The sequence below is a fragment of the Halichoerus grypus genome, chromosome 6 (genome assembly GCF_964656455.1).
Source record: "Halichoerus grypus chromosome 6, mHalGry1.hap1.1, whole genome shotgun sequence".
In the NCBI taxonomy this organism is placed as follows: domain Eukaryota; kingdom Metazoa; phylum Chordata; class Mammalia; order Carnivora; family Phocidae; genus Halichoerus; species Halichoerus grypus.
In genome coordinates this window covers 97,019,359-97,040,027 of record NC_135717.1, presented here as the reverse complement: position 1 = coordinate 97,040,027, position 20,669 = coordinate 97,019,359, and the positions used below count along the sequence as shown (strand labels likewise).

Below are 20,669 nucleotides of genomic sequence, written 5' to 3'. Positions count from 1 at the left end.
AAATCTATCCCCTTAGTCACTAAATAATATTGCCTATTCTCTGTCTCTTTGATCTTAAAAATTACAAATGATAGCTTTCTCATTCAACACTACTCCCGGCTCTCAGCAATGTATAGTTATTATCAGACTTTAAAATTTTTGTCTATAGGAGGTCTATGAAATAAGCATACTTTTAATTAACATTTTTCTGTTGTATCAATCAGTGTTCAGAGCAGGAAAAAGACTCTCCAGGTATATTGAGAAGGAAGACTTTTAATAGAGAAATTGGGAGCTTACATAATTATTGGAAGAGTGGGAAGGTAACAGCTTTTAGGCCAGTCCTCCAGAGTAAAACCAAAGCAAAGCAGACCGGCCCTTTTAGGGGAACTTCCAATTCTGAGGCTACCTCTGGAAATCATGAGTTGAAATCATTCACTCCATCGCTGTCAATCAGTGACCAGAAAGTCATAACGAAAGTCCCTTCTACTGGGGCACCTGCTGCAAATAATTTTCACAACCCAGGCAGCTAGAGAATGGATACTGGAAGCCCGTCATAGGCAAGATCACGTTTATTTCCACCCTGTGTGCCTGCAAAAACAGCTGAATGGGACAGAAAAAAATGGCTTCCTCTTCTCTCTGCCTAGTGAAACTGCCCCCCACAGTACACCCAATAGAGGAAACATCTGGAATCCTCACAGCTAGAGTCTAGAAATGTATTTTTACTTTCTTCACCTTCAAATAGGAAGGGAAGGATGAAAGGGGAAGGAGCAAATCCACACTCCCCACTGCACCTAATGAACACTGTTGAGGTCCTTCCAAATGCTTGTTGGGCCCATGAATTTTTTCTCTTGCCAATTCAATATCATATGATTGCCTTTTCCTTATGATTTATAGACATTGATTTATTAATTTATTCTGAACACTAACCATCGTTGGTTGTATGCACCACAGGTATCTTCTTTCAGTCTGTTGTTTTTTTTTTTTTGTCATAAAGAAACTTTCATTGTAATGTCATCAAATTTATCAGTGCTTTTCTTTATGAATTGTGTTTTTGTGCCTTTTTCAAAAGTTATTCTTTATCATGAGGTCGTATGCTAAGTCTGTACATTTTCTTCTAAATGTTTTTAAAAGTTTTACTCTTCACATTTGAGTATTCATCCATCTGGAATGTATTTTTGAGAACTGTAAGAGAGAAAAAGGCAATTTTAATCTTCTATAATGACAGATAAATAACCACACAATGTCACCATTATCCCATCCTTTCCCTCACTGATATGTGATGCTCTTCCTATCATGAACCCTGTTCCCTTGTATACTCCCAGCTCTTTTTCAGCTCTTTAATTTGGTCCAATTATCTTTTTGTCTATTTTAATTGCAATACCACACAGTTTTAATTACCATAATTTCATAATATATTTTTATGACTCTTAGAGTTAGAGCTAAGTCCTTATTCTTTTTCTTTTAAATCACTGCCTCATCTTGACCCTTAACCATGCCATAAGAATTTTATATCTGTAAATTTCCACTAAAAAAAGTTGGTTTTGTTTGGAGTTGTATTATATTTACAGATTAGTTTGGAGATCTGTGCACTGTTAACATACTGAGTATTCCCATCCTCAGGCATACACTTTATTTATGAGGATCTTCTTCAATGTCTTCCAACAAATTTCTCAAATTTCTCCATAAAGGCCTTATACATACTTTGCTAAACTTATTCCTAGGTACATTACTGCTTTTGAATGGAACCATCTTATATTATTAGTTTTTATCTTTGTTGCTGGTTTATAGGAATATCATTAATCCTATAATCTTGCTAAATTTTGGATTTGTTCTTCTAGATTCATTTGATTTTTTTGTTGTTGTTTAGCTAATCATAGCATCTGAGAATACTGACAATTTTGTTTTCCCCTTTCCAATCCTTACACCTCCTATTTCTTGTCTCATGTGCTAAGAAGTCCAGCACAATGTTGAATACCAAATACACTCTGAGTGAGGGACAAGCTGGATTAAGGGCCAGCTGGTTCTCACCAGGGGTGCTAATCTGTAAGGGGCGCTAAAACTTCAGTGGAATAAATCAAATATATGGTGCCAAAAAACTCAGGTTTCCACAAGCAACTCCTTATATTATTGGCAAAATGAATATTGGTCTTGCTCCTACCAAAGTGGCGCTGCCCTGAATGGAAATTTATTAAAAAAAAAAGAAAGAAAAGAAAAAACGGTCCTTGCCAGCCAACTCTGAAGCTAGCTAGTAGACAGTCACCTGAACTTGGCAGTCACCAGCTGCTAAGGTTCAGAAACAAAATAATGATAGCATACTGCTATTTACTGTGAACAAGTGATTTTCCTTATTCTCTAAATTTTAATCACTTTAGTGTGATGCTTCCCAAACACACCTGGTTCAGGAAAGAAAATTGAAGGTGGAATGTAAACCTCAAGATTCAGAAAACACGTTGCCTTTTTTTACTTTAGTCACTGGAAGCAAATTAATAAGCAACTTTATATGTGAAAAGTAGAAAATTGATGTCTCTCCATCTTTGCTAACTCAGTTGGAATGAAAATTGCTTAAGGACTATTTTGAAAGGGCACCAAATAATTAGCTTGCTTGATTTAGGTCCTGAGTTAGGGCCTAACAGCTGCCCCCTTGAAAAAGAAGAATGATATATCTTTGAGAATGTTTTAAATACCTAAATTCTCTGTTTTCCAGATACTAAGAAATTGTCAGAAAGTTAAGCATAATTGTGTGCACACATATACGCACACAGACAAACTTAAATATATAAACTCAGACCAAAGGTTATGGACATTTGTCCATCTGTCTTTTGGGTAGAGACAGTGCTATTGATATACATTTGACATATCCTTGAGTTTTCCTTCCTCCTTTAATTCACAGCCAAACATTTATATTATTTCAGTCTTTGTTTCTGGACAGTTTTTTGGATCTGTGCCAACATCTCGTACTTCAGTCCTGCCACTCACTCATTTCATTTTTGCTCAAAGTTGTTCTTTTTCCTTTTTTCTATCTCCATGTCATACTTTCTTTTGGTCTTTGTTAGTTGTGTTTTTTTTTTTTAATTTTCCTGTCAGTCACTCTGTAGCAGTTCAGAAGCTCTGCAACAGAGTGAAGAGCTACTAACCAAGACTTGTGTGCGTGTGTGTGTGTGTGTGTGTGTGTGAGAGAGAGAGAGAGAGAGAGAGAGAGACTGAAAAACGAAAAGGAGACTTTCCTGAGGATAAATCTTGTGTAGATCAGCTACCACGGGGCTCTGAGATATATATAATAGGTCACAAATTTAGAGCAGGCTACTGTGCAGATTGCTAAGTATTAAGTATACTTGTTCAATTATAAACACAAGAGAGATTTAAAAACACATACAGCGTGTTTATTAAAGATGAAAGTAAAGTAATAACAATTAGAATAAGTATGATTATGAGAAGTAAACAAATAGCAGAGGAAATCCCTGGTTGAGCTTAATATATACAAAGAATCATTTTATTCCTAAGAGAGCAAATATTTATCATCTGACTCCACTACCATGTTTATCTGAATACCTGACACAGACCCCCCTACCTCCCATGGTGTTTAAAGACATGTATTTGTTCAGAGGACCTCTTTGGACCACTCCCAGCTGTTGTTGAATATTCACACCCAAAGTGCTCGCTTCCAAACTGTCCTGCATTTCTCCCTTGAAATCCTCTCAAGGATGGAAACAGAAGCAGAAACAGAAGTGCTACCAACTGTGCTGCTTTTCCACAGGAGCTTGTTTTCTAGTGGAGAGATGCAGACATAAAACAAGCCAGCGCCCAGCCGTGGTGGTGCGATGCTAGAAGGCTGTAAAGAATGCAGGGTGGCGTGGAAGAGGGGGTAGGCAGGAGGTCTGGGAGCTCTGTGAGACTTTGAAATCCCATGAGACGTCAGGGTGATTCTGCAATCGCAGGCTTGGGGCCAGTGGGCAGCATGATAGGAAATGGATGTAGACAGGTAGGCAGGGTTCACTGAGGATATTTAGGACTTGATGAGGAATTTGGAATTTTTTCCTGTATGAAATGGGAAGGCCTTGGAGGCTGGTGAAGGAAAGAGTCAGGAGGCCCAGATTCGGGATGTCTTTAAACATATTTCCTAACTTTATGGGTTTCATTTCTCACCTACGAGAAGAAAGGGAGCAGAGAGCCAGTGAAGTCCTTACCATATTTGATAGCTATTGATAATAGCTATCATTTATGAGTGTTTATGATGTACTATACACCTTATTGGCTTTGTCTCATTTAATCTTTGCAATAACCCTGAGATAGATCTGACTATCCCCATTTATTACTAAGACATCGAGTAATATTAATATATCCAATAAGTGAAGAACCTTGATTTGAACCCATATATATTTTCTGAAAGCCAATGAAGTTCTAATAGGACTTTTTTTTTGTGCTTCCTAAATTCTAATTTTTAAAAATAAAATGTGAGGTATAATACAGATATTATTTGAAAGATGGTGGCCAATTAATAAATTTCTATCTTCTATGAGGAGAGAATAAATAGAAACAGGTTGCAGATGCAGTATATCAATAGCGATTTCACTTAAATATAAGGGGAAATTTTAGACAGTGGAGGCTGTTAGCCATCGTTGAGGTTATAGGCATATTTCTCTAGAATTTTTTCATTAATCAGAGTCTCGCATGTCTCAATCACTTAAAGTGTTGTTCTCCCCAGATGTAAGCATTTGAATAGGACAGGTACTCATGGTTCTTTTTGATTCATGGTCTAATCTGGAAGCATTTCCTAATAACCAGACATGCTCCCCCACTGGAAAGGATAGAGATTATTTGTCGAAAATATTCTTAAATGATCATAATATGATAACATATACTATAGGAAATGTTTTATGAAAAATGGAAAGGTCAGTTGTTTTAAATAAATTAAAAAATCCTCTCTCAATTAAATGATTACTGTGATGAAAATATGTCTATGCATACATATATATATTATGCATACATATGCTCGAAGGAAAACAAAAATAAATTCAAACTTAAAATATTCACAAATTAAGGAGCAATTTATTTAAATCAGTGTTTCTGAACTTTTGAAAACATTTGTTCCTTTAGATTAAACTGAGAATTCCATACACGTACTACCCAGCATTCTGATCTAAAGGTATGTCCTTGGTGAAAGCTCCTAATATCTCCTAAGTGTGCCTCCTAGTTAGTGAGGCATTGCTAAGCTTTATTCTATATAGTTTCTCTTTCAAGAACAGTAGTTTTTTTTCTCTTGTAACATAAAATTATAATATACTATGTATTTTAAAATTATACCTCATCTGTCTACATCTTCTAAAAATTCTGATTTGCCATTATAGTCTAACCTCTTTCTGAATCTCAAATTTAAATATATCCTCGAATGCTTTCACATAATCTCTGCCCACTATTCAGGGGAACTGGGTGAGGACATGAAAGAAAGACATAAAGCTGAAATGTGAGAAAAAAACCCCAAATAACTAGGCATGAAGATTTCTTTGAAATTGTGATATGCTCCACAACAATATCATTGGGTTAACATTTTAGCTCCCAGTCTTGTTGGTGTTCCCTTTTCGATTATTAGCTGCTCTTTCAAACACATACCAAACAACTTTGCTAGACTTCATTTGAATAATACTTGCACTCTTCAGGCAAGTTAATTAAAGCACAGTTGAAATTCTATTAGAAAGGTCTTCAGAATTTCTACTTAGAGGGAAGCGTCCCTATGAGGACCTTCTACTGTGTTACCCAACTGACATTTCAGATGCATCTACTGCTCTTGAAAGCTGTCCTCGAGGAAACAATATACCACAAACAAATGCAAAATCCTAACTTCCCCATTATCATAAAAAACAAATTACTTAATGTCTAATTACTTTCTTAGATACAGTTGCACATCAGTAAATAGTCATAAATAAAAAAAATGATTATGCTTGAGATTTGGTCACTGAAGTTACTAATAATTTGGTTGATTCCATTTTCCCTATGCCCTAGCATCATTTGCCAAATATCTCAGTCATAGGGTTATTGCCAAAACATAGAAAACCCTAAGAATGTTAGCAGAGTTATTAAGTTACTACTATTCCTATTACTCCCTCTCTTCTCCTCTCTTCTGCTTTTTTCCCCCACTACTCCCCAAATAGCCATATTGTATGCAAATGGATTAATTATCGTGCCCAGTTTTATGCATTAAGACACTTTCAAAGCCAACTGAAATAGCAAAGCCCACAGAAAAGTGAACTATTAACAATGAACATGTAATAGCAATTGCAATTATGATAAATACAATAAAAATGTACTCAGAAGTATTGAGTAAGACATTCAAGGTTTGAAAAAAATTCACTATGATGAATTAACAAAGTGAAGAAAGTCAACTAGGTGTTTGTTTTCATTTTCTCATCACTGTCTGATAGCTGGTATCTATTCTCTTGTGTACAAATGGCTATCAAATTAATATTTATAGCTACAAACTTAGCATCTTCACTTGGATGTTCAAGGAACCGCTACTCCAATATTCTTAACAACTTTACTGAAATATAATTCACATATTATACAATTCATCCACTTGAAAAGTATAGCTCATTGTTTTTAGTAGGTTCACTGAGTTGTGCAACCATTATCATGATCTAATTTTATATTTTCTTTTTCTCCCCCAAAATACTCCATACCCACAAGCAGTCACTTTTTGCCCCACCCCTCAGCTCTGGGCAGCTATTAATCCACTTTCTGTCTGTATAAAAATTTGCTTATTCTCAACATTTTATGTAAATGGAATCATATAATATATGGTCCTTTATGACTGGCTTCTTTCACTTTAGGAAAATGTTTTTAAGGTTCATCCATGCTTTAGCATTTGATTTCTTTTGATGGCTGAATAATATTCCATGTATGGATATCATAAGTTGTGTATCTGCTTAATAGTTGATAGACATTTGCATTGCTTCCATCTTTTGGCTATTATGAATAATGCTACTATTAACATTCACATACAAATTTTAATGTGGACATATGTTTTCATTTGTTTTGGAGATTATATATATAATATATATATAATATATATTATATATAATCATATATATGATGTCATATATATGATCATATACATATGATATATGATATGTCATATATATACATATATCATATATATACACATATATCTCATATATATGATATTTTTGAGAATTGTCAAATTGTTTTCCATAGCGGCCATGCCATTTTACATTCCCACCAGCAATGTATAAGGGTTCCAATTTCTCCACATCCTAGGAACACTTGTTATTATGTGTTTTTGATTATAACCATCCTGGTGGATGTGAGATGATATCTCATTGTGGTTTTGATTTGTAATTCCCTACATGACTAATGACGTTAAACATCCTTTCATATGTTTATTGGCCATTTGTATATCTTCTTGGAGATATATCAATTCAAATTCTTTGTTTTAAAAAATATTAGTTTATTACTTACAGTCCCCAAGAGGAGGGGCATGCCATGCTGGGAGGGGGCACATGGGGAAGCACCAAGCTTAGTCACAAAACTTATTGCAGTTTCCACAAGAAGGAATGTATGAGGTAGGGATTGGCTACTTTGAATCATTTCAGCAGGCTCTGGGACTTAGGGACTGTCTCTGGTTGTCAAGCACTAGAATGATTAGGGTAGACGGATAGTGGTTCAGAGTGTGAGAATATGACAAAGGAAGTTGAAGCTATGGACTCTGGACTGATTGTTATGCATTTGAAGAGTGTGTTTCTGAGAGGAAAAGTCTCAGGGGGTGGTGGTGATGACAGAGGTGGGTAACTCAGGCATACATAATCAAGTTGTCTAGAATAAGGCATGTCCAGGGTATGCATTCAGGGCAAATATTAAAGCATCAAATCTAGAGAAGCTAGAAACATATTGGATACATTTGTAATTGGGTTATTTCCCTTTTAAATGTGGAATTATATGCTCTTTATATATTCTGTATAGAAGTCTTTTATCAGACATATAATTTGCAAATATTTTCTTCTTTTTTTTCACTTTTTTGGTGGTATAGTTTGCAACAAAAAGGTTTTGATTTTGATGTAGTCCAGTATTTTTCTTTTTCCGGGTTTTTTTTTTTTTTTTTTGGTCACTTGTGATTTTGGTGTCATATCTGAAGGATCATTGCCTCGCCCAAGGTCACAAAGATTATTCCCCTATTTTCTTACATATAGGTTTTAGCTCTTATATTTAAGTTTATGATCTATTTTGGTTTCATTAGGGTGTATGGTATGAGGTAGAAGTTGAAACTCCTTCTCTGGCCTGTGGATATCCAATTTTTTCTGCACCATTTGTTGAAAAGACTGTCCTTTTCTCATAAAATGATCTTAATACCCTTGTTAAAAAGCAATTGGCTAAAGATGAAAGGGTTTATTTTGGGGATCTCTAGTCTATCCCATTGGTCTATATGTCTGTCCTCATGCCAGTGCCATACTGTTTTGATTACCATAGATTTGTAGTAAGTTTTGAAATCAAGAAGTGTGAGTCCTTTAACTTTGTGCTTCTTTTTAAAGATTGCTTGAGCAATTCTAGAATTTCCATATGAATTGTAGAATCATACCACTGATTTCTGCAAAAATGTTAGCTGGGATTCTGATAAACATTGAATTTGTAGGTAGATTTGAGGATGTCTTTCTGTTTGTTTAGATTTTCTTTATTTTCTTTCCATAATGTTTTGTAGTTTGAAGTGCACAGGTCTTATATTTCTTTTTTTCTTTTCTTTTCTTTTCTTTTCTTTTATGTATGTATGTATGTATGTATTTATTTATTTATTTATTTGACAGAGAGAGAGACAGACAGAGAGAAAGCACAGCAGGGGGAGCAGCAGAAGGAGAGGCAGAAGCAGGCTCTCCGCTGAGCAGAGAGCCCCACACGGGGCTCGATCCCAGGACCCTGGGATCATGACCTGAGCTGAAGGCAGACGCTTAACCGCTAGGCCATCCAGATGCCCCTCCTTTTTTAAATTTATATTTAAGAAACAGACTCTTAACTCCAGAGAACAAACTGATGGTTAAGAGGGGAGGTGGGTGGAGGAATGGGTGAAATAGGTGATGGAGATTAAGGAGGGCACTTGTCGTGATGAGCACTGGGTGATGTATGGAACTGTGAAATCACTATATTGTACACCAGAAACTAATATAACACTGTATGTTAACTACACTGGAATTAAAATTTAGTGATTTTTCCATATATAAGATCATAACATCTACAAAGAGATATTATTGTACTTCTTCCTTTCCAATCTGGTGCCATTTATTTATTTTTCTTTCCTAATCGCCCTGGCTAGAATGTGCAGCGCAATTTGCATAGAAGTGTCAAGAGCAAATATTGCTGTCCTGTTCCTGATTTTAGGACGAAAATTTTCAGTTTTCCAGCATTAAGTAAGATCTTAGCTGTGGGGTTTTTTATATGCCTTTTATTAGGTTGAGGAAGACTCTTTTTATTCTTATTTTTTTGAGTGTTTTAATTGTGAAAGACTATTGAGTATGGTCAAATTCTTTTGTTGCATCTATTGAGATGACTAGATGGTATTGTACATTATTAAATTGTTATATTACATTGCCTTTTGCATGTTGGACCAATCTTGCATTCTGGAATAGTCATAGTATATGTTTTTACACGTTTTACATGTTGCTGAATTTCATTTGCTAGGCCTTTTTTTTTTTTTAAAGGCTTTTACATCTACATTCATAAGGAATACTGGTCTGTACTTTTTTTTTGTGGTATCTTTGGTTTTGATACCAGGTTAATATTGGTCTCATTAAGTTGAGAAGTATTCCTCCTCTGTGTTTCTTTGGAAGAGTTTATGGTGTTAATTCTTCTTTAAATGTTTGGTAGAATTCACCAGTAAAACCATCTGGTCTTAGACTTTTCTTTGTGGGAAGTTTTTAAAAAGTTACTAATTCAATTTGTAAGTCTGTGTCTTTCCAGAAATGTATCCATTGCATCTAAATTATCTAGTTTGTGAGTGTACAGTTATTCACAGTATTCTCATAGTCCTTTCATTTCTGTAGGGATTGTAGTGAGGTCCTCATTGTCATCCTTGAGTTCACTAATTTGAATTTTCTCTTTTTTCCTTGGTCAGTATAGCTAAAGATTTTTCAATTTCATTAATCTTTTCAAAGAACCAACTTTTAGTTTTGATATTCACTGCTTTTCTATTCTCTATTTCATTAATTTTTACTCTATCCTTTATTATTTCTTTCCTTCTCCTTGATTTAGGTTTAATTTGTGTTGTTTTTCTAGTTTCTTGGGATGAAATATTGTGGTATAAATCTAAGGTCTTTCTTCTTTTTATATTATAGGCATTTGCAGCTTTCAGTTTCCTTCCAAGCACTTTTTAGCTGCATTCTGTAGATTTTGGTATATAATGTTCTAATTTTATTCATGTCAAAGTACTCTCTACTTTCTCCTTGATTATTCTTTGACCCTTTTGTGACTTAGGATTGTATTAATTTCCACATATTTGTGAATTTCCTAAATTTTCTTCCGTTATTGATTTCTAATTTTATTCTATTCTGGATAGAGAGCACCTACGTATGATTTAAATGCTTTTAAATTCATTGAGGCTTGTTTTATAGCTTACCATATGGTCTATCTTGGAGAATATCCCATGTGTAATTAAGAATATACGGTCTGTTGTTAGGTGGAGTGTCTAATAGATGTCTGGTAGATCTAGTCCATTTATAGTTGTTCAAGTCTTCAATTTCCTTGTTGATCTCCAGCTTAGTTGTTCTATCCACTATTGAAAGTGAGGTATTGAAGTCCCCAACTGTAATTACTGAATTCTCTATTTCTCCCTTCAATTCTGTTAGTTTTGCTTCATGTATTTTGCAGCTCCGTTAAGTACATGTGTGTTTATGTAATTGCTATATCCTCCCGGTGGATTAACTCTTTTATCATTATGAATTGGCTCTCTTTATCTCTGGTAACATTTTTAATTTTAAATCGACAGTGGCCCTATGTCGATATAAATCACTAACATGTTGAAAGTCATGCTTAAGTTCCCTTTCCCAGTTAGATTTTAATTCTTTATTGTGAATGTATGTATGACATGAGGCTGCTAGTACAAATCAGGGAGTATACCTTCCCCCCCACCCCGCCACGTTCAGTGAAGGACTAGTAGCTTAGAGGTTTTTTTGTCTGTACCTTTTTTTGAGAGGGTGCCACCTTGGGCATTCATAGTCTTTCAGACTGCCAGCGATGACTGTAATTTAATTTTAATTCTGGGTTTCTAAGAGTCACCCTTTACTAGAGTAGTTCATTGTTCAGTGAGTGTTTGGTCAGAGACTGTGCTTAAGCCCTTTGTACCAGTGAAGCTTCTGCCCTTTAGGGAATGTCTCCTTTAGGCATGGAGTCTCCTTGCTTTGTTCCGAATAAAGTTGGTTCCCTCAAGTGGAGCTTTCGAATCTTTAGTCTTAGAGCCTGCCTTTCCCACCGGGCATAATCTTTGTAGCACCGCATCGGAGCTAGAAGGAAACATGCTTTTGCTGGAGTGATACTCCCGCTCCCTAAATGGGCCCTGCAGTGGTGGCTTTTCTTGGCTTGTCCCTCCTGGCATTGAACTGGAACAAGCTGAGGTAGGAGAGCAGATGTGGTCTGAGTATTTTCAGCCTGCCACCCCTGGAGAAGTACTTTCATCCTGAGTAGGGACTGAGTGGGGAAAGGGAGATCCAATCCCCTACTATACTTGCCTAGAATAGACTTTCTGCCACACCAGCCTAGGGATGGAAGGAGGGGATGAAAGATGCTCTTGACCTGACCCTGCTAGGGTAAAACTGTAGCTCCATACTTGGAGATAGGAGGCCAGAGAGCTTCATCTTCTTGATTATGCCTGCCTGGAGTAGAATGCCTGGGGTAGCACTTCCCTAGTATAGAACTGGGGAGAGTTCTAAAGGGAGGGACAAAAGCCACAGACTCAAAAGCCACAGACTCTTGATTTTCTAATTGAGAGCTGGTATATTGTCTTAAGTGATTGTTTCTCTATTCATTATGTGCCTTTATGACACTTTCCAGGGGCTCTAAATGACTTTTTTGAAAAAAAAATTTCACCATTTAAATTGTTGCCTTTCTGGTGAGAGGCTCTGAAGTGGTTTTTATACTGCATTCTAGAAGTTCTGCCTCCTCCCCTTCTCCTCCTTCAATATTTCTTATCTCATTAAATGGCTCCATTATCCATGCCCTCAGTGGACTTAAAGGGAGACTCAAATCTCCACCATCACCCTTACCTAGTGCAGGTGATTATCAACTCCTTCCTTAAATGTTGCAATAGCTTCTTTAGTAGTAATAGTAGAAGAAATCCTCAAATGCAAAGCATCAAAGAATATAATTCTGCTCTTTCTCTTATTCTTTTTTTGTGTTGAGTCTACCTATGGGCTCACTAAAAGAAGCTTTCACCTCTGTTATTGTATTTTCATGTATAGCATTTTCATTTGATTTTTTCAATAATTTCTATCTCTAAGCTGACATAGCATCTCATTTAACTTGTTTTACCCCCTTTCCATTAGAGCATTTAAAATATTAACTACAGTTATTTAAAAAAGTTCCAACATCTTTAATGTGTCTGAATCTTGCTCGAATGAAAGAGCTTGCTTTGTCTCTTGTCATTGTGCTATTTCTCCTTGACTTTTTGTACACCTCACAGTTTTCTGGTGAAACTTGAGCATCATATCTGAGACAGCAGAGGCTGAGATTTTATGGCTGGAATTAGACACACCTTCCTTTGTTCTAGGCCATTAGTGTGAGATTTAGAGTCTGGTTTTCCAGAGTTGAGCAAGACTTGGGATTTGTTACTATTATGGTTATTATAAGCATACCACTGACTTCAAATTCCTCTATCAATACTTTGTGTTTAGGTTGGAAGCTGGCTTGCCAGAGAGTTTTTCTCACTATCTGTTCCAGTCTTAGTTGTAAGTCTCTCCTCTGTTCTATCGCTCAGACAGGATCTCTCTTCATATTCTTATCCCTCTTACACTAGTATATTGCTGTTATTTGTTACTCTACACGTGTTAGCCTGGGAGTATGGGGGAATATGGAGTTATTCTCTATTTTTCTGAATAAGCTTTCAGTTGAGGAAGCACTCTGCTCCTGGACTTAAGTTATGTGGACTTCTCGGTGCTCCAGCTCTTTTCCTAGCTTTACTTCTCTGCACAGCATATATTCCTACCACTACCTCCAAGAGTAGAGGGTCTTTTTCTGTGACCCTCCCCCAGCTGCAATGAGTTGTTTTTTTAAGATTATGAATAGTCAGCTTGTATTTTTAGAGCATTCGTCCACAAGTCAGAAATAGTTCATTTTAACTAGAAGTCCATTATAATCACATATCTGGTCTCTGACATTCCCACCAAGAATAAAAATACAATCTAGCCAACTCATTGTTGGAGTGAGCCATAGGGCACTATGGGGGTTATTGCTTGTTGCCCTTGTCACAGCAGTTTAAGACCTTTGTTCAATAAAAAAGATGGGAAATAAGATTGGGGTGGCGATGTTCATGTCTTTCTCACAGTGCCCACTGTTTCCCTCTCCCCCCAGTATTGCAAGTGATGCTTCCTCCAGACTCTTTTTATCCCCCCCTCCCCAGGAGTTCTATCCTCTTGTTAGCCCACACTCAGCTTCTACCAATTTCTTAAAAATTTTAGCTGAATCATTCTAACCGCTGCTCTGTGACATCTGCCTCAAGTAACATAGTGTTAACACCACATCTCTCTTTGCAAGCACCTGTCTTCCTTGAATTTCAGGTTAGTTGCTTGTCCAGTGACCTTTGCTCTATAAGTATCTCAAGAAAATATGTGAATTTGCATATTGTCCAGTGTTGTTGGTTTTTGTTTTTTTTTGTAAGGGTAGGAATTTTTTTTTCCATCTTTTCTATGGTAAGCAGAAGCAGGAAATCTATATTGCAGTGGATAATTTTAATGTTGCAGTGTCGAGAATAAATAAAACATTGCTAGAAAAATGGATGCAAGAAAACCGGGGAGGGTTCCATAGTAGTGCAGAGGTGAGCTGATGATTGCTTAGACTAAGGTGGTGATGTGGAAGATGGAGATAAATGGAAATAAATCCAGAGATAGGTAAGAAGTAAAATTAACATGTTTGATTATAGATTGTATATAGTAGGGAAGGAATATGGAGATAATTGTCCAAATAACTCCTAATTTTCTGGTTTATAGGACAAGATAATGGAAAGACAGAGAACACCAGAAGAGGATGATTTTCAGGTGAGGATGATGAGTCTGATTTTGTACACATGGCATTTGAGGTGTCTTTGAGGCAATCACTTGAAGACTTTGAGTAGTATATAATGATGTAGAGTTCAGAGATGTCTGATCTACAGAAATAAAATTGTAAACCATTTCTTGTAGATCATAATAAAATCCATGGTCCATTATAGAAACAATAAAAAATGAGAAGAAAAGAGGGCTTAGGACAGAGATTTAAGGAACTCCTTTAAGGAGTGCCCCCACTTGTTCTCAATGTTCCAATCATATTAATACTCTTTTAGTTCATGAACTGCAGAATGCTCGTCCCCACCTCCAGGTCTTTGCATGTTTTCTCTGCTGGGATTGTTGTTCCTAATCTATCAACTCCCCTTTCCCACCCTCAAACATTTTCACCAACTTCTATAAGGCACCAGTGATTAGCTTAAAGTTTTCTTCTACAAGGATGACTTTCTTCACTTTCTCTAATCAGTTTGTCCTACTCCAGAGTACTTTAGGTCCCTATTATATGCTCCCATCCTGTATTTCTTCATGACATTTTTCACCTTAATTTCTTATTCAGCATCTATCTCCTCCCAGATTATAAACTTCACGATTGCATATATTTGTATCTATCCCTCTCACTAATAAATGTGTTTGTTGTCCTGGACTAGTGCCTGGCCCATAATGGGCATTCAATAAATCTGAGTAAGTGTATGACCAGGTTTTGTCCTGCTTATTGACCACCTGAAGTTGTGTGCTAGGGCTCATCTGAAATCCACATAATACTGAATAATTCCTGAGTTACTGTAGTGGAGGTTGAGATGACATCTTTTAACCATTCCTTTAGTTCACTGAAATGTGGAAGAAAGAATGGAAAGTGGAGGAATGCACAGGACTATAATGGATGGTATACATTATTTTTATGATCTGCTTGGGGTAAAACTAGAATTTTGATAGTAAGGGAGTTAGATATGGACTGAGAAGTGAAGTCTTTCTCCTGATTCATCTCTCCCTCCCTTTTTCTGAATCAGTCTGTCTCTCTTTCTTTCTCCTTAACACAATGCTTTTCAATTCTTTCCTATTAAAAGTCTCTACATCCTAATCAAGAAGAAGAAAGAAATCTAGAGGGACTTGAATATGTTACCTATATTTTCTTTCTTGTTAGCTTAACATAATTATATTAATCATAATCAGTGCTTCTGTTTGGAGCCAGGAATTATTAATGGCCCATTCCTGTCAATACTTGCTGTTAGTCCTGTGTTACATCCCATCCTCTTTTCTAATAAGGTAACAGAGAAGAGTGTACAATTCTAAAGTAATAAGGTATAACGAGGTGTGTAATTATTGTACAATAACCTTCTCTCAGGAAATAAAAAAAAAGATACTGAACAAAGAGCAAAATCCTTGGAAATCCTTGCTGTGCAGTTATTATAACCTAGCTGTGCAACAGTTATATCACTTTTGTGAAGATTTTTAAAAATTATAACAAATTGTTAAAAAAAGAAAGAAAAACATTGGGAAAAATTATAAAGAAAATGCCAGTTTATGAAATAAGTTTTACTATTTTTAACTTCATTCTAGTTAATATTGCAGTAGATGATAATTTCCTTGCCTGTTGGAGACTAGTTTTAAAAAAATGTCTTCCAAAATTAGGTGAAATGTATAACAGGACTTACTTTTCTTGAGCAAAGAGTTGAAATGATGGTTTATGCAAAGTGCTTATTAAACAAAATAGAAATACAAAGTTAAAAATTTCAAGCTTTTAGAGACACCAGCATTCAAAATTTTCAGAGCAGAAACTGAACAGTTCATAAGGCTGTCAGTAAGAAACATAAAGAACCCCAAATTAAACTAAATATGACTTGATAGCTTCCTATCTATATTTAACTGTATGTGGGTGGTTCAGTGGGGGAGACACCAGAGTATCTTTAGGCTGATATTGTCATTTTGCTACCCTAAAGAACGTTATTCCAGCTACGGGTCTTTTAGCATTTCCTTCAGACTCAACATTTTGGAGGTATTAGAAAAGCCTTTACTGAATGAATGATGGAAGTTTCTATAATTGTTAATGCTCTAAGGACAAGACTTTGTCTCATGCAACTTTCCATTTTTTTTTAGTCCTAAGGCAGTACGGTATAAACTATGATAGCTCAAAAAATACTTGTTGAATTAAATAACTATATTGAGATAAAATTATTTGGAGAAGTTAGTTTTCAATGTATTATGTCATGACAAAAGAGCAAGTTTAGAAAGGCACTTAGATATAATTAAAATAAGGCAGAAAAATGAGATCAGATTATGAAAGTTATTGAGAATTTAGGGCTATTGGCAGCTTCTATAAAATATGTAGACCATTGTTAGCTCTTGAATAACATTTTCATCACAAATTTGCTGTAAAAATAATGACTGACCTACAAAGGGCAGATTCTTGAATGCAATAAAGTTAAGATGTATAGGGAAAAAATTACAGGAAATTACATGGAGGTAACATAATTTTTTGAGAAACATGTCATCCTGGATATTCTGTAAGGCCGGGAATACCTTGGAGATGGCATCTGTGGTAAATCACTAAACCTGGTGATTATCAGGTCTTACTTGATTTGAAGCCACATTGTGTTGTTTACCATGATAATGGAGAAAGCAATGAATCCACTAAAGATTTCAACATATATAACAAGAAAGGTGAGTAAATTCAAAATATTAAATAAGTATCTAATTTAATGAGTACAAGTCACTTCCATTTTTATGATGGAAGAAATTCAACATCATTAACCTATCATCTGGCAGCTAACTGGTCCTTGCAGTACAGTTCCAGAATGAAGTCAGATTGGTCCCTGCTATTGGGAAAATGGGCAATCAGTATTGGCAGCAGCCAGGTTAGTCTTGGTCAATGCTATGGACTAAATGTTCATGACGCACAACTTCATATATTGAAGCCTTAATCCGCAGTGTGGTGGTGTTTGGAGGTGAGACTATGGGAGATAATTTGATTTGGTTGAGGTCATGGGGGTGGAGCCCCTGGGATGAGATTGTGCTCATATGTGGGGATGAAGAGAACTCTCTCTCAGCTATGTGAAGATACAGTGAGAAGGAGGCTGTCTCCAAGCCAGGAAGCCATCTCTCACCATGCTGGCATCCTCATCTCGGACTTCCAGCTTCCACAACTGTGAGAAATAAATGTTGTATAAGCTACCCAGTCTATGATATTTGTTATAGTAGCCTGAGAAAGCTAAAACAGTTAAAGAGGTGCAGGTTGCTTGCTCAGTAATATCCTCTATCCCTTTCACCATGGTCCCCTTGTTCATTAACCCATTGATCAAACCAGGAACTAACTAGAAAAGTACTTCCCCAAAAGTAGTACAATCATTCACAGAGTAGCCCATCTGTCTGCCTGATTGTTAAGGATCTCTTCCACAATAGAGGTCTTTTGTTGAGCAATTATATGAGATATGACTATTCTCATCCTCTGGTCTATTTTTAGAACATCTTCTACATATGGACTAGAGTCAGCCAGACTATTAGTCATTAGCTGGGAATCACTGGTGAACCTGACCTTGGTTTACCCTTCCTTCCTTTCAAAGCAAAGAAGTCTTCCCCACTGGGAAGATTTCAGGGTCATCCTGAATGGGGCTGTACACCACAGGAGTCCACTTCAGCTTGTGTTAATATACTAAGAAAAGCTAATAAACTAGGCTTGAGTTTTCTTTATACCCAGCCAACTGATCATAGGAAACTCTCCAGAAAGCTGTACCAATTAAAAAAGAAGCAAGGTAACACTAGAAAATCTGAGGGTATGAGTAATTGGCTCATGTAACTAACTTTTACCTTCTGGGTCAGCTTATTACTTTTCCATAGATATTATTTTCACTTGACTGCTGTTGTACATATTCAACTTTAGAGTCAGAGTAAGTAATATCCAGAATGGTAATACCCAGCACATGATGGTAGCTTGTTAATAACTTTGAAGAATGGTAGCTTGTGGCTAGCCTGGGATTACTATTAGGGAAAAGAAAGGCACATTATCCCCAATAATGTTCAAAATGGAATCCTGAATTTTTAAAATAAATCTGTTTGACCCCCAACCACTTTCCCCCAAACATCCAGAAAGCAGGTGAAAGAATTTTTCTTTTCTGGGTATCCCAGAGGCTACATTCAATGACCAAATTGCATTGGAAAAGTGTATGGACTAGGTGAAGAGGAGCTAAGGGAAGCAGTTTTTGTGATAAAGGGTGCATCACTGTCAAATAGCTAATGGTCTAAAAAGCCAAAGAGGGCTCCTCTGGTTTGTCTCGAGTTAGCTGATCAGTAACCAGTGTTGGTGGAAGTACCAGTGTTGGTGAACCAGGCCCAGGCATTTAGAGAATCTTTGAGAATCACAGTCCCCATTGAGCCAGTGGCTTAGTGTCATGTGGAGGACGTGGGGATAAAGTTTCCACCAAAAGTATAACTGCCATTTTTCATGTAAAACTGAGATACCACCGGGCCAGGAAGGATGCATTCTTGCATATAACATTCCCATTCAACAAACAATGCTTTCTGAGCCCTTCCCCTTTCCTAGTCATTGAGTCTGAATTAACCCACACAAAAAAGGGGATGTCAAGTCAGAGAGTCACAAGACCTCCATGGGCCAGATACTAAGTTTTGACAAGAACTCAGGAGAAAGCTAATAGCTGCTTTTCCAAAGATGTGTGTTTGGTAGACATATCAAGGAGGCCATAATTTTAAAATCCCAAGGGCTGCCTCCACATGGAGTCTACCTCTGTTTGCTAGAGGTTCCAACGGGTAAAAGCATAAGTTCCAGGGACTTGTACCATTTCCAATACCCAATAGGTCCAATAAGGTGCTGTCCTTTGTTTTTGGTGATGAAGGCCAAAGAAACAGCAGTTGTTCTTTGGCTGCTGGATGGACTGAGCCTCGTGAATCCATCCTTATGGTCCTAAGAAGCTTTACTTGGCAAACTTGAGTTTTCTCAGGGTTTATCAGCACCCCCGTTGGCAGAAGTGCAATGGGGCTATTGAGCCTGACACTGCTGTCTTGCTAAACAAAAAGACATCTCTATAGTAGAAGCTCTGGATATCAGAGGGAAGAGTAATACTCATACTCAATCCTAAAACTCCTCTAGTGGCAAGTGGCAGTGGGATCTGTCCCACTATCTTCTCTCCTGAGCTCTTCCCAGATTGGGATAACTTCCTTTGGAATTTATATGAGAAGGAAGTACTAGCATATAACACATCAATTTATAGAAACAACAAAAACAATACTTTGAATTGGCCAAAGGACCCCACTCAATAGATCTTATTAGCTTATCTCCTCCATTGTGACCCCTGCCGAAAACAGATCAGTGGGATCCTGGCACTCCTTCTCTCCTGCATCTTGTGGGTTGGAGACTGGGCTCTTATTTGTCACAAAGCCATAGCCATAGAATATGGAGTCCTTCATTTCTTTGATGTTCCCCTGGCATACTCAGGAAGTAGTTGAGGTTGGGGTGAGAGAGTGGGGGAATAGGGTTGGAGAGAGATGGAGAGAGACAGAGACAGAGAGAAAGAGAGAGAGAGAGGCTCCATGCCAGTAAGCAAGGCACATTTATTTTCAGTGCCAGTAGGCAAGTCACTTCTGTTTTAAGTGACTGTATCATGGCTCAACCAAATGAATTTCTAATGCTTTTGTTCTACCCAAAGCTCAAATTAGATTTAGAGACTTCTCTTCCTCCTCCTGCCTGGGGGAGAGTGAACAACAACAAATGGACCTTTGAGGCAGTTTGTTTCTTTCCTACATCCTGGCTGTCAGGCTCCTGGAAAGGCAAGACAGTAGGAGACCCTTACTCTCTGATCTCCCCCACCATTTGGGTGAGAGTATTTGCTTCTAGACCCCGGAGAGACTCTTCAGATCCTGTAACTCAGTCCACAAACAGCCCTTTCCTCTTCCAGAAAGCCATGTCTCTGTCAGCATCCTATCCTTGTCACCAAAACTGTCACAGACCTTGAAGTGTCTGAGATTTTATTCTTCCGACAAGCTAACAAGCTAGCCTGCTACAGTTCCATAGGCGCAGGCAGAAGGCACACAATTCCTGAGGTAGAGACAAGGCACTTCATTGCTCATGGCAGAGTAGACAGACAAAGCTTCAGGTCTACATTGGTTCCTTTGTCCCCAAAGTCCCACAGGGCCCAGTGGAGAGTGCACACACAGTGGGTTTATGTCACAGCTGGGGAGTCCTGCATTTAGGAAACCTCGATCTTTTACAGGGGCTGTTAGCAAACCAGCCTGACCTTTGCACTCAATGGACAATATAATCTTTATCTTCCCAGGCTGTTTTCTATGCAAATGTCCTTTAAAAGATAGTGCAGAACATAGACTGGAAAACTAGATGTGCAGAAATATGACACTCCCACGGAGAATTGTCTTCCAGCATATTTTTACCTGATGTTGCATGGTTAAGAAATCAGTCTCCACCACAGTTCAGTACTAAATCAA

The 20,669-nt window shown here is 37.1% G+C and overlaps 1 long non-coding RNA gene across 1 annotated transcript in view; it reads right to left on the bottom strand.

Annotated features, from left to right (window-relative positions):
• Positions 1 to 935: 935 nt before the first annotated feature.
• LOC144382122 (uncharacterized) overlaps positions 936 to 20,669 on the bottom strand; it is a 277,759-nt gene continuing 258,025 nt past the window's right edge. The window contains exon 3 of the long non-coding RNA XR_013448538.1: positions 936 to 1,161. This is a non-coding gene — a long non-coding RNA (uncharacterized LOC144382122). The remainder of the gene's footprint in view (positions 1,162 to 20,669) is intronic.